The sequence below is a fragment of the Dipodomys spectabilis genome, unplaced genomic scaffold, assembly GCF_019054845.1.
Source record: "Dipodomys spectabilis isolate Male_0828 unplaced genomic scaffold, ASM1905484v1 ptg000337l, whole genome shotgun sequence".
In the NCBI taxonomy this organism is placed as follows: Eukaryota; Metazoa; Chordata; class Mammalia; order Rodentia; family Heteromyidae; genus Dipodomys; species Dipodomys spectabilis.
In genome coordinates, this window is record NW_024871014.1 from 147,673 (window position 1) to 161,862 (window position 14,190).

Below are 14,190 nucleotides of genomic sequence, written 5' to 3' on the forward strand. Positions count from 1 at the left end.
TTGTGTTGGTAGCTTTAGTATGGTCTTGTTTGTGATCATTTGGGTAAATGTCCCAAAGTGGGATTGCTGGGTATTAGGGGAGCTCTATGTGGAGTTTTTTGAGGAACCTCCATACTATTTTCCAAAGTGGTTGAACAAGTTTTATACTCCCACCAAGAATGCAGTACGGTTCCCTGGTGGCCACATCCCCTCCAGCATCTGTTGTAAAAGTATGGAATGCTTCAGGAATTTGCCTGTCATCCTTGTGCATGAGCCATGCTAATCTTCTCTGAAATGTTCCAATGTTTCTGCTACGCATTTCATTTTGTGCTCCTGCACTTGGCGAGTGATTATAGGTGCGTCTACACCAGTAGAATCAGCATAAATCAAGCCAGCATTTCTTCATTTAAAATACAAGGAAAGGATACAGGTTGCCACATTGTAACAGTGAAATGTACAAGACACTCTATGGGGGGGGGGGGGTGCGTGGAGTGACATGTTGGGGAGGTATGAAGGGGTGGAATGGTAGGGGAAAGACAAAGGAGGGGGCAACAATGCTCAATAAGAAATGGACTCATTACCTTACTTATGTAACTGTAACCCATCTGCACAGGAAATTTAAAATAAAAATATAAATTGAAAAGATACAAGGAAAACTTCTGTACTTATAGGAAGTTGTATTTGTCACTCAATATCAGCAAGGTATTGGTTTTAGGACCACAAGCATATTAAAATTTTGGATGCTCAAATTCTCTACATAAACACAGTATATAATTTCCATTAGAATCTGCCCACAACCTAGTGCACGGTAATTGCTACGAAAATTTTTACTACATTCTATGTTTGTAGTGAAAAATAAAATTATATGCACTATCGACTGATACCATTTTTTTCAGATAATTTATTTATTGTGAAAATATCGTACAGAGGGGATAATGGGCAAGGTAATGAATATATATACATATATACATATATATATGTATATTCATATATATACATATATACATACATATATATACATATACAAATATATAATGTTTTAAAATCAAAATATTTTATATCCTTTTAAAAATTTTTTATCATGAAAATACCATACAGAGTTGTTACAATTACAGAGGAAAGGTAATGAGTATATATTTTATCAAGCATTATTACTTCCTCCTTGGTTTCCCCTTCCCCTCATATCTTCCACCACACCCCATCCGCTCCCCGAACTGCCCGAAGTTGTAAAGTTCAAATTTCAGCATAACGACTTGTACATCTCATTGCTGCAATGGGTCCACCTGTATCCCTATTTAAAAGGTTTGCTTTTGCCCTTCCCATCCACAAACTATATCAATATCAAATACAATGAAAGCTGGGGTTATACCGTGGGGAGGGACATAGAACACAAAAAAGCAATCATCTTATTAATATGTTTGAAACAAATGCAAGAAGGAAAAAAATATGAATATTTATATTGGGGTTCATTTCACGTAAAATCAACTTATCTGACCTTTTCTGCTTGTCTCAGACATACACTAGTTATTGTCAATAAGGGAAACCATGGGACCTATGTTTCTTTGGGCCTGGCTTTCTTCACTTAATATACTTTTATCCAAGTATTTCCAGTTCTTAACAAATGGGTCAATGTCATCCTTTCTGATGGAGGCATAGAATTCCATTGTGTATATATACCACATTTTCTTGATCCATTCATCTGCGGAGTGGCATCTGGATTGGTTCTATATCATAGCTCTCTTAAAGAATGCTGCAATAAACAGTTGTGTTGGTAGCTTTAGTATGGTCTTGTTTGTTACCATTTGGGTAAATGCCAAAAATTGGGATTGCTGGGTCATAGGGGAGCTCTATGTGAAGTCTTTTGAGGAACCTCCATACTTCAACAGATACAATCTATTCAACATTAAACAACTATGTACTAATGGGCTAAGAACAGAAAAGAAGAATTTGGCAAACGAGAAGTTATTAGGTTTAGGGAGAAATGTGGGGAAAAGTAGGATTAGAGGGATGTGGTAGGTAAAAAGAGAGTGTATTTGGCCAAGTCCTAATTTCAGAGAGGGAAATAGTTTGGGAAGAATTATTGGAGAGACTTAAAAAAACAAGAGAAAATGGAAAAACAAAACTTTACATATAAAGTGAAACACAAAAATTATGAAAGGGTAAAGAAGTGATATTGAGAGAAGAAAAGCTAAAAAATAAAAGTTCTTAAAATTATATAGGTAGGAGTAGATAATACTACTATTAAAGAATTTAAGCCTTAGAGGTTTTGAATTGAGTAATAAATTTCTGGGCTAAATATGTACACAAGGGAGATAAGGTCTAATGATCGATGACAGGTATGTATCTGAGGATGAGCAAAACAGCAATTAAGTCACCCAAAAAGAAGAAAGGGAAGAAAAAAATGAAAAAGAAAAAAAAAGAAGAGAAAAAGAAAAAAGAAAAAAAGGACCAAAAACCCAGTAGAGATTAAAACACACACAGACACACACAGACACACACACACAGACACACACACACACAGACACACACACAGACACACACACACACACACACACACACACACACACACACACACACCTAAAATAAAAATTATGCGAGGACAAAAAAGATTAATAGAAAACAATTTTTAAAATATAATTTCAAACTTTTTTAAAAATTAAAAAAAGGTATAAAAAAGAGTTCTTTGATTGGGAAAGGGGGTGCGTGCATGGGAAGATCTTTTATCTCCCTTGTGTTCTAACCAATCTCTTGGTGGAGTCTCAGGTCTGCTTGTGGTTACTGTCTGGTCTGTCTTGATTGGTTACTTAAGTCAGTTTGTTTGAGCAGGCAGAAAAATGCTCTGCTTTACCCAGGATTTTGTGATCCTCCTCCTCCCTAGTTCAGTGGGAGGGAGATCTGCTTTGGTTATCACAAAAGAAGGAGATGGCAAAGAAGGAGATGGCTGTTTCCTCTAGTTTGGAGATGGTGTGATGAGGCTAGGTTCTGGGTAGAGTTGAGGCCTTTCACCAAACAGTAGCTTTTCCCTGAGGGGATAGCTTCTGATATACTCACAAAGCCCAGCCTAGAGCCATTCTCAGGGTTTATGTATACTGAATTCAATTGTTTTTCTAGGTTGCTGTAGGGAGGGGCAGCCTCTGTCTCTGTTTACCCAGAAGAAAGCCACACCTGCGGGGGCCAAGGATCTTCTGCTTGAGCTTGGTGACTTTCCCTTGGGTGGAGCTAAGCCTGGAATGTCAGGTCAGCTTCCTGTGACCTGCTAAATGACTCCAGTTTTCATCCAAGGCCTGAGTTGTTCCTAGATCCTCAGCAGGGCCTTTTTCAGTATCAAAAATGGAGATCTCTGGTGCTGGGGGTGGGGAGAGGTGGACTTCCCCCCTCTGCTTCCTGAGAAGGAGTGAGGTTGTCAGGGTTCTACTCACGCTGGAGTGTTGGTTCCCTGGTCATCTTTAGTCTGTGTGATCTGCAGGATGAAGATATTTGCTCCTTGCCAGTTCTTGCTGGTGTTGAATAGAATCCACTAGCCCCCTGGGTCTGGCTCCTTTGTCCCGGATTCTCTGTGTTTAGGTAGGGTGGCTATGGCCGCCACCACCAACGCCTTGCCACAGCTGCAAGCAAGTGCTCAGGTCTGCCTGGATTTTTCCTCTCTGGCCAAACTCTCTGTACAGTGATCGCACACTTGGTGTGATTCTCTAGGCTAGGACTGTTCACTGGAACACTAAACTGCTATCTATGCGAAAAATTGATAGCCTCCAGCTTCATTTCCGCAGTCTTCATTCAACATTCATGAGTATATTTCTTATCAAGCATTGTTGCCTGCTCCTTTGTTTCCCCTTTGAATCCCTTCAAATCACTCCCCCTTCCTAATCCACCTCCCAGCCAAATTGTAAAGTTGATTTTTTGACGTAACATCTTGTACATCTTATTATTGCAATGGGTCCAGCTGTATCCCTATATAAACAGTTTGTTTTTGCCCTAGCCCTCCACAAATTATATCAACCTCAAATACAATGAAAGCAGGGGTTATACCGTGGGGGAGGGACATACAAAGCAACAAAGAAATCATCTCATAAGTATGTTAGAAACAATTGCAAGAAAGAAAAACCATTTGAATCCTTATCTTGGAGTTCATTTCGCCTACCATCAACTTATCTGACCTTTTCTGCTTGTGTCAGGCATACTAGTTTATGCAAATAAAGGAAACCATGGTACCTATGTTTGTTTGGGCACGGCTTACTTCACTTAATATAATTTTTCCAAGTCTTTCCATTTCTTAACAAATGGGGCAATGCCATTCTTTCTGATGGAGGCATAGAATTCCATTGTGTATATATACCACATTTTCTTTATCCATTCATCTACTGAGGGGCATCTGGGTTGGTTCCACATCTTAGCTATGGTAAACAATGCTGCAATAAACAAAGCTTTGCTGGTACCATTAGTGTGCTCTTGTTTGTGATCATTTGGGTAAATGCCCAAAAGTGGGATTGGTGGGTCATAGGGGAGCACTATGTGGAGTCTTTTGAGGACCCTCCATACTACTATCCAAAGTGGCTGAACAAGTTTACACTCCCACCAACAATGCAGTAGGGTTCCCTTCTGTGCACATCCCCTCTAGCATCTGTTGTTATTAGAGTTCTTCGTTATAGCCATTCTAATTGGAGTGAGGTGGTATCACAATGTTGTTTGGCATTTCTCTTATGGTTAGGGAAGTTGAGCATTTCTTCATGTGTCTATTGGCCATACTTCTTTCTTCTTCAGCGAAGTTCCTCTGTAAGTCTATAGCCCACTTATTTATTGGGCAGTTGTTTCTTTGAGGATTTGTTGTTGGGGCATTTAATTTTGTGAGTTCCAGTTATATTGTAGATATGAGACCCTTGTCGGTTGTATGTTTAGTGAAGATCTTCTCCCAATCAGTGGGCTTTCTGGTGATCTTGCTAGCTATGTCCTTTGCCATGCAGAAGCTCTGCAATTCCATGCAATCCCATTTGTCCAACCTTTGTTTAATTTGTTGTGTTTCTGGGTCTCTTTTAAGAAAATTTTGGCCTGTGACAAGGAGACCCTAGGTCACTTATTTCATCCTTTGAAGTTTTTAGTGTGTCAGCTTTGACTCCGAGGTCTTTGATTGTGGAGCACATGGGCAGCAAAGATGGCGCTGAGGGGGAGTAGTGTGGGCAGAGCCCAATTTGCTTTACGTTCCGTGACTAACCATCTCGTGGAAGCTTAGGTGCATGATAAGGTTCTTCTTCCTCCCCTCCCATGCACACCTGGTCTTTTTTGCTTTAAAAAAGAGCTTGCTCTGAGTTAATAAATGAATTTCCTGCTTCACTTGACTCCCTGCTGTGTCTGATTATCTCCCTGGCTAAGGGAGGCCAGGGAATGAGGAAGCAGCCGCACTTACCTTTCCTTGGACCCCATTCATCTTTTGTGGGATGGACGAAGACCCAACATCTGGCACCCAACGTGGGGCTTGAAAGGAAAAGATACCAGCGGAGGCTAAGCAGTCTCACAGGGTAAGTGAAACCCTTAGTATGGGTAATGCTATTTCACAGAAGTAGGAGGAGGAGGCAGCATTAGGCCTAGAGTCAATAAAGGAGGACTTGAGAAGTGAGAAGGAAAAGGAATGGGTCAAATTCATCCAATAATGCACTGAAACATGCACAGTGGAAATCAAAATGAAGGTGAAAGTTACCCCCTCTGACTCAGGTGCCCCGGATGGATCCTAGGTCCCCACTCTATTTCCCCGATTGAGGGAGAGGTACGGCGCCCTATGCAACCTGTGAGAGGGACCTGCAAGACCTGGACCCCTACCAACCTTCCATGGAGGGGCCGAGGGGTGTGGAAATAACCTAATTGGAGGCCTACCCTGGAAAGGAAGGGCCACCCAGGACCCCGGACCCTGGGCCACGGGATTTGCTTCCCCAAGTGTATCTGGTAAATCTGGCCCTTGGAATGGTATCCATGGGAAGCTAAAGATCTTAAAGAGCTCCACAAGGCAGTGGAGGAGGATGGCCCAAACTCTCCTTGGGTCCAGACCTTATTACAGGACATTGCTTATCACCCATGTGTCCCTAAGGACTGTCTAGATGTGGCCAAAGCCTTCCTCACTTGTTCTCAGTTTATTAAATGGTGCCTTTCTTTAAGGAGGAATGTAGAGTGCGAGCGGAGAATAACTGGCAGGCTCAATCTGTGATACCTATTACAAGGGATGGGGAATGGTACTCCACTAGGGTCCAACATGCCGCAATACCTGGCTCATACCATGACCAGGTGATTCAGGCAGGACTTGCCACGTGGTACAAACTGGATGATGGGCCCACTGAGTCCCTCATAGCAGGAGTTACACAAAAACCTGGTGAGCCTCTAGTTGAGTTTGTAGATGGAGTCCAACAGAGTATTAACCACAAGCTGCCAGCAGAGAACCTCCAAGATCAGTTTGTAAAGCTGCTGCTCTGGGAAGAGATGAATGCAGACCACCACATGGCCTGCATGGGATTGAGAGAGTGTTTTCTGAGAAGATGGGTGATGGCCTCACAGGATGTGGGAATGCAACAGCACCAGTCCCAATCATTAGCTTTAGCTTTACATGTTCAGACATCTGCAATGACTGTGGCTATTACTCAAGCACTGACAGCCCAGGGCCAAGGAACCCCAAGACCATCGGGGAAAGGGACTTGTTTTAAATGTGGGCAGGAGGGGCACTTTAAGAGGGACTGTTCACAACAATCCCCTGCCAACTGGCCCTAGGGGGGCCTAACCTCCCCCTACACCCTGACCCAGGGGCAGAAATGGATACCATTGGAAAAAGAATTGTGGATCCAAGTTTGATTTAGATAGGAAGCCCTACCTGAGTGGAGTGGTGGCCATTGATAAAACCTAAACTTGCAGTCCTCCACCTTCTGGTGGAGATAAACCTTGGGTACATATGCCCTTCTATGAGTCCTTGGAACACACCCATATTTGTTATTCAAAAGGCCTCTGGGGCTAGGTGTAAGCTCCAAGATCTATGAAAGGTAAATGAAAGGATGGAGCTAGTAAGAACATCCCTTAGAGGTATGCTCTGGACTCCTGCTATACCTTCAGAATATACCTTGGTGTGATTGATATTAAAGATTGTTTTTTTCTGTCCTCCTGCATCCAGATGACTGTAAAAAGTTTGCTTTCTCCATCCCTTCTCTTAATTTTTCCCTGCCTGATTGGAGGTTTGAATGGACGGTGCTGCCACAGGGAATGGCAAATAACCTGGCCTTTTGCCAACAATACTTGGCCACACTTTTAGGGCCTGTGCTGGGTTCAGATACCTGTCTTGTGTTTGCCTACCCGGATGATATAATTGTGGAGCACCAAGACCTAGGACACCTGGAGGGCCTTCTGGCCCAGGATCGCATCATATTAAGAAAGGGGGGCTTCACCATAGCACTCAATATAATTCAAAAGTTACCTTCTTTTAAGGTGCTCTGGTTCCACCTTACCTTGACTCAGGCCAGTCTCCTTAAGCCTTTGCTGGATATTCCAACCTCTCTGACCTTATCCCAACTTCAGAGCCTTTTAGGGGAAACCAATTGGCTGTTTCCATGGGTTCCTGTTCCTAAAGATAGTGTGTGGTGTGCCTTATTTGCCCTACTAAAAGGCAGGACGCCGCAAGAAGTTATTACAGACAGCCATTGGGCAATATTTTTGCAGTTCCAAAAAGCCCTGGATGAAGTTTTCCTGAAGAGGTATTCTATTTTTGAGCCCATTTCCCTTTGGTGGTTTGGAGGTGTTACATTGATTTCTGCAGTTTTAATTCAAAGGGAGGAGCCATTAGAATGGGTTCACACTCCCCTGGGGGCACACCTCAGGTACAATCTCAGGCAGACCAACTTGCAGATGCTATAATCAAGGGAAGGACCCAAGCCCAAAGGCATATGGCCTTGAGCCTCACTCCAATGTTTTTCCTTCTTGGATGGCAGACATTGAGCGGCTCACTTAAGCCAGTGCCTCATCTTGCTCTCTCCTTAGAGGGGTTTCTAGACCAAATTGACTGCCACCACAACTGGTTCCTTTGATTTTTTTTAATAAGAGTTGTAATAGTTATGAAGGAGTATCATATTAATTTTGAATTGCATTTCTCTAATGACTTCTGTTCCCAAAGCTTAAGCCAGCATAGAAGTAGCATTAAACACAACTTTGTAAACCCACTGGCGATTTTCATAGATTTTGGAATACATGTCTATTCAGAATTTATGCCCAGTTTTAACCAAGCTTCTTGTTAATCTCATCTTTAATCTCTCTATACAAAATCAATCATTAATTCAATGTAGTAGAAAGGAAAAAATTAAGTATCGCCTAAAAATTTTCATTTTTCAATTACATGACATTGCTTAAATCATTTTCTGTTTACACTTGAGATTATATAAATTAATTTATTTAGACCTTTTACAAGGTTATACGTATTTTATTTATTTTACATTGATTGATCTTTCCAAAGCCTGTATGTTTAATTTTCCTTGGTGTATTTCAGTATCATGTAGCTCATATTTCAGAGTGAAGAATAAATGGAAGGAAGCAAACAAAAAATACAGTTCCTCTCATCTGATGAAGCCTCTACAAGAATGAGGAAAGAGTTCATCCTTCTAAGGACCTACGATAGGATATCAAAAAGATAATTCATTCTAATAGGTCTTCATTATCTTTGCAATGTAACACAAATGATTTAAAACACAATATACTGCTCAGATACTTATATGTTTTATCAGGTTTGTATATTTTCATATGATTTCACCTCAGTCTACAACATTCCTTCATTATTCTGTCCCTGATATTTTTACACTATCAAGACATAAGATCAACAGTTTGATTTACAGCATGAGAAATTATCCATCTGGCTTCCTTGGAAGCTGTGCATAGTCAATTGATAACATTATTTCTGGTTGCTCATTACATGTAATGGTTTCTGTAATACATAGCACATTCTACTTAGTATTTAAAAATCTGCTTTGTTAACGATATTATATGGATAAAATTGGGGGAATAAACTCTTCCATCTCAGAACATTTTTATAGGTTTTTAACTGTAAAAGTACTGTACAGAGGGGTCACAGTTACACACACACACACACACACACACACACACACACACACACACACACACACATTTTCTTGATCCATTCATGTACTGAGGGGCATCGGGTTGGTTCCATATCTTACCTATGGTAAATAATGCTGCAATAAACATAGTTGTGCTTGTAGTTTTAGTATGGTCTTGTTTCTGATCATTTGGGTGAATTGCAAAAAGAAGGATTGCTGCGTCATAGAGGAGCTCTATGTGGAATCTTTTGAAGAACCTCCATTCTGCTTTTCAAAGGGGTTGAACAAGTTTACACTCTCACCAAGAATTCAGTAGTGTTTTCTTCTGGCCACATTCACTCCAGCATCTGTCCTTGTAAAAATATTGAACGCTTCAGGAATTTGTGTGTCATCCTTCGAAGGAGCTATGCTCATTTTCTCTGTATCATTCCAGTTTTAGGGTATGTGCTGCCAAATTGAGCACAGAACATTTTTTTATATATAAAGTGTAATTGATTTTCTTAAACTAGACAATTCAACAAAAAGTAAATACAAAAGAATGGTCATGAAATATGTATTTCTTACATAAGCACAGATTTAAGAAGAAACTCAAAATTGATATGTCAAAAACAAAGTAATTCCAAATATTTGTGGTTCCAGAGATGTGTAGAAGGAGGAGTTCAATTATTCTCTACAAGGCACCTGTCATAATGAACATTGCAGCAAGGGTTAAGGTTTGTTAAAGTTTTAATGCTTTAAATGTGTTTAATTCTGGGAATTTGCTTAAATATGCTAAAATAGGGACTGTTTCGCAGGTCATAAAAATTTTCCATGAAGTAGTTAAGATTTATGGTAGCAGACATATATTACTAAGTATTTACATTTCAGAGTTTATAGAAACTTTACTAATGAGAAGTTGCAAAGCCTTTGTGTAAAGAAGCAGAGTAGAGTTAAGAATTTGTTAACTACAATTTAGAGTGGACCTGTTGCAACAATGAGAAGTACAAAATGTCATGTCAAAACCAGCTTTACAATGTCGGTGGGGGGGAGGGAGGGGGGGTATGATTGAGTGGGGGGGAGGGGGGAGGCTGGGAAGGGAGGTGAAGGGTAAACAAAGGAGGAGGCTGCAATGCTTGGTAAGAAATGTATGCATTTTCCTGCCCATGTAATTGTAACCCCTCTGTACAGTATGTTTTCAAATAAAATAAAATAAAAAAAAAAAGAAAAAGAATTTGTTAACTACAATTTAGAGCTTCCTTACTTTATGTGTTAGCGAGGAACAAGTGATGATATAAGCCATATACAAGTGACGAGATGAGCCATAAATAGTAATCTTACTGGGTAACTTTAAAGACTACTCATAGCCTATAAAACTCTTGTTGAACATCATAATCTTAGCCAGTTTTAAATGTACAGGAATATGAGAATATAGTAAAATCTAATATGTAGTATACTTCAAATACTGGAAACACGTAACTGATTTATTTTTCATTTTATTAATTATGAATATTTAATTGTTGGTTTTATTTATTTGTAGCATTGTTTTCCTTGTAGTAATATAATACAGTTTTGTAAGTTGTCTTTTGGAGGTACTTTGAGAAGGTTACTGGGATGGTCAACCATTTTTATAGGTGCATGTGAGTTCACAAATAGCAAATTTAAGAACAAAATATTGATTAAAAATTTTATCAAGTAGAATCTAAATCAGGAGTGCTGATAAATTTCCACACCTAAAATCTTAGCCCTAGGGCGAAGCTGACATATTACAGAGTTGAGGCCACAAAAATGAGAGACTGTGTTTTGTTCTCTTTCTGTTTTTGTTGGTCATGAGGCTTGAAATCTGGAACATGTGTGCTGTCCCTCAGCTATTCATCTCAAGGCTAGCGTTACTTTTGTCACAGCACCACTTCCATCTTTTTCTGCTTATGTGGTGCAGAGGAATCAAACTCAGGGCCTCATGCATGCAAGGCAAGCACTATATACCATTGAGCCACTTTCCCAGTTCTTGAGAAACTGTGTTTTAAAAAAAATCATCTAAAGAACATTTGTTTTAGCTTTGGGTTATATATTGAAATATATGAATATCTTTTATATTTTTGTGAATTTTCATACTACTTAATTTATATTAACTTCAGCCACTTTATTATTCTCAAAGTCATGAAATATCTCTGAGAGATTGCTTCTGTGAAAATTGTTTTTGCAAATCTAATTTCTTGAGTCATTTTTAGTTTTTTATCAAAAGCACTTTATATTTTATGTTGGTGGGTTATTGTACATTAAATACCTTCAAATGTACATGTGGAATCTAAAAATAGCTGTATGAATATTCTCATATAGCTCTTATTTATCTGTTATGCACTTTCAGTATTATGATATTTCTCTCTATCTTTCACTCTATCTCTTTCACTTGCTTTCTCGTTCATGCTCCATGTCTGCTACTTAGCATTTCTGCTGGTGTACTATTATCTTTCAGGATCCACTGGTTTTGTGAGAACATGATAGGGACCATCAGTTACAATGGCATTCTTTAAGAGTTATAGCAGTCATGTGATATTATTCTTTGCAATGCTAAATGGCAAAACAACAGATCTAAAAATTCCTTTTCACTTTTACTATTATTATAAATTTTATCTCATAGGAATCATTGGGATGGATAAGATACTTTATCCTGTTACCTAAAAGATCTTTTTCTTTTATAAATAACCTGTTTCTTTTATTATCAGTAAGTAAATACATGTAATGAAAATAAAGCTATCCTATGGATAGATTTTCATCCCTGTAGCAGGGATGAAAAACAAAGTAGTGGCAGAAGTGAGTACAAAGGATAACCATCATAGAGCAAAGATCCTCAGAGCAGTTTATCATGTACACTTTGTGTGAATGACAATGTGCAGGAACTATAGCTTAAATCACTGAACAGCTGATATATACGCACATATATTATGTATGTATAATTTTATATTTGCATATATATGTGTATATGCCCTTATATATGTACACATGTATGCTCCTATAGACATGAATACACACATACATACACACATGTATACATGGAGAAAGACACATAGTTACAGCCAACACAAGTTTCACTACTTGTTGAATATGGCTTAGGCGGAATGCTTGGAACCAAATATGTTGAAGATGCATTTTTCTCTAGAAGTACTTTTACCACTCCTCTTATCTCTTAAAACTGATAGGTTTTGACAGAGTCAACTTGCAAAATGCAGTACAAGTGATAGCAAGCCACTCGGAAATCTCATTAAGTAATGGTCATATGGTGTCTCCCTGTTTCCAACAGAATGCTTGCTTTTGTAGACATTCTCAACAACCAAAGTAGCTGGGGAATACTCTGGTAAAGAATAACGTTATAAGGCTTTAAATGGCATCCTTCCTTGAGCTCTTTTCCAAGAGCCAGCATCAATTCCTAAGCAGATGAGTGAGTCCTCAGAAGACTGGAGCTCAGGTCAATATTTAACCAACCCATTTGAAAAGTCCTATGTGAGAAATGCTGACTGAGGTCTTGCGGATTTATTGGCCAAGAAAATAAGAAAGAATACTCCAGTGGAGTCTGCTTAGCATGGGAAACCTGCTTTCAGATCTGAGAATGGGGCTTCAAAGAGGCCTACCTCCTGGAAAGGCTGGCAAGCCACTGGGAAAGATGTGTTCCTGTTTTTCTTTTCTTCACTGTATAGGAGTGCCTACTAATCTTTTACTGTTCCTGCTGCTTGTTCTACTTACTCATGCTCAACGTTCCCTTATTCAAGGCTCTTTCTTAGAAGTGTTGATGACTCCAACATCTGATGAGTGTCCTGAGAACATGACTAACTCACCAGAGTTAAGTACTACCCTAAAAGCCCCTCTTATGGAGGCTATTAGACAAGTCATATGTAAATATAAACATATTGGGGGTTTTATGATGTCAGTTCAGCAGAAGGAATTGTTTGTAAGAGATTTACAAGAAGCTGTAGGCACGGCTAGAGCAGAAAGAGTGTATGGCTATTGGAGATTTCCCTTTAATCCTAAAGCATATACAATAGACTCATATAGATATCCTGTAGATAAAAAAGATGTAGAGGGATATATAGACCAAAAGCTAAATAATATTCCTAAAATGTTGGTAGATGGAAGGTGGCAATGACTTATCAGAGGAAAATAGTGGGATCCTCCATTATCTAGAGGACCCCAAAGACTTCCCCCAGATCCATAGCCTTTTACAGGTGTGTATGATAAGGATGGCAAACGTTGGGAAAACTACTTAGGAGAAAGAACTTCCTATTACTCTTTTATTTACTGAGAGACTTGCTAGATCTAGGCTTCCTTGGTGCTTACTATCAAAGAAGGAACAAGAAAGCTCTTATGAGACAGTTAAGGCCTCTATGGAGAAGAGTAAACGATTATGTGAAACGGTTACAGAAAAGACACTATGAGCTTGAATTTGATATATGGCCAGATTTAACTAAATATACTGACTATCATGATTTTTGGCCACAAATTGGGGACCCTCTAAAGAATGGCAAAGAAGCACAATTGCTTAGAAAAGATTTGAAATGCATAAAGTACAAAACTAAGCAAAAGTAACTATGAAGTACTAGAGTTCATGCCTTTCTGTTCAGCACCTTGCCCATATGCTCTGGTTAATGGTTAATAGGTGATAAACATCGAAACCAATTGTATTTCTTAAAAATAGAGGTAAAGCTGAAAACAAGTGCCTATCTTCATAGCTCATCATCCAAAAAACAAGATCAGGCAACCAGCTGGTGACCACCCCAGAACAAAGCCTTGCAGCAAGATTGTGTAACCTTTTGCCCTTTCTCATGGAGAGTTTTTCTATAAAAGCTTGTTGTCCTCTGCAATAAATCACACTCAGCATTCACTCCTCTTGTGTGTGAGTTGTCTGTTTGCCATCTCCCCACCTATTCCAGTTACCTCCATTAGGTGTCCTCCGTTGTCCCGACAGAGCCGTTCCACGGCAGAAAACATTTTAATGCATTAAAGTTTGAAATAATTTGCAACCTGTCAATAAATGTGTAGAACACAATTATACCAACTGACAAAAGATGATATGCATTTCATTTATGTGCTTTTGGGCTTGGTGGGTGACTTTAGGTGTGTCTACACAAGTAGAATCAGCATGAAAGAAACCAGCATTTCTTCATTGTTACAATGA

General features: G+C 39.3%; 2 non-coding genes across 2 annotated transcripts; both read right to left on the reverse strand.

The window, feature by feature from the left end:
• Positions 1-205: 205 nt before the first annotated feature.
• Positions 206-309, reverse strand: LOC122095158. The gene has a single exon (XR_006145053.1). It is a non-coding gene; the product is annotated as a U6 spliceosomal RNA (small nuclear RNA).
• Positions 310-9,401: 9,092 nt separating this feature from the next.
• Positions 9,402-9,507, reverse strand: LOC122095156. The gene has a single exon (XR_006145052.1). It is a non-coding gene; the product is annotated as a U6 spliceosomal RNA (small nuclear RNA).
• Positions 9,508-14,190: the final 4,683 nt, after the last annotated feature.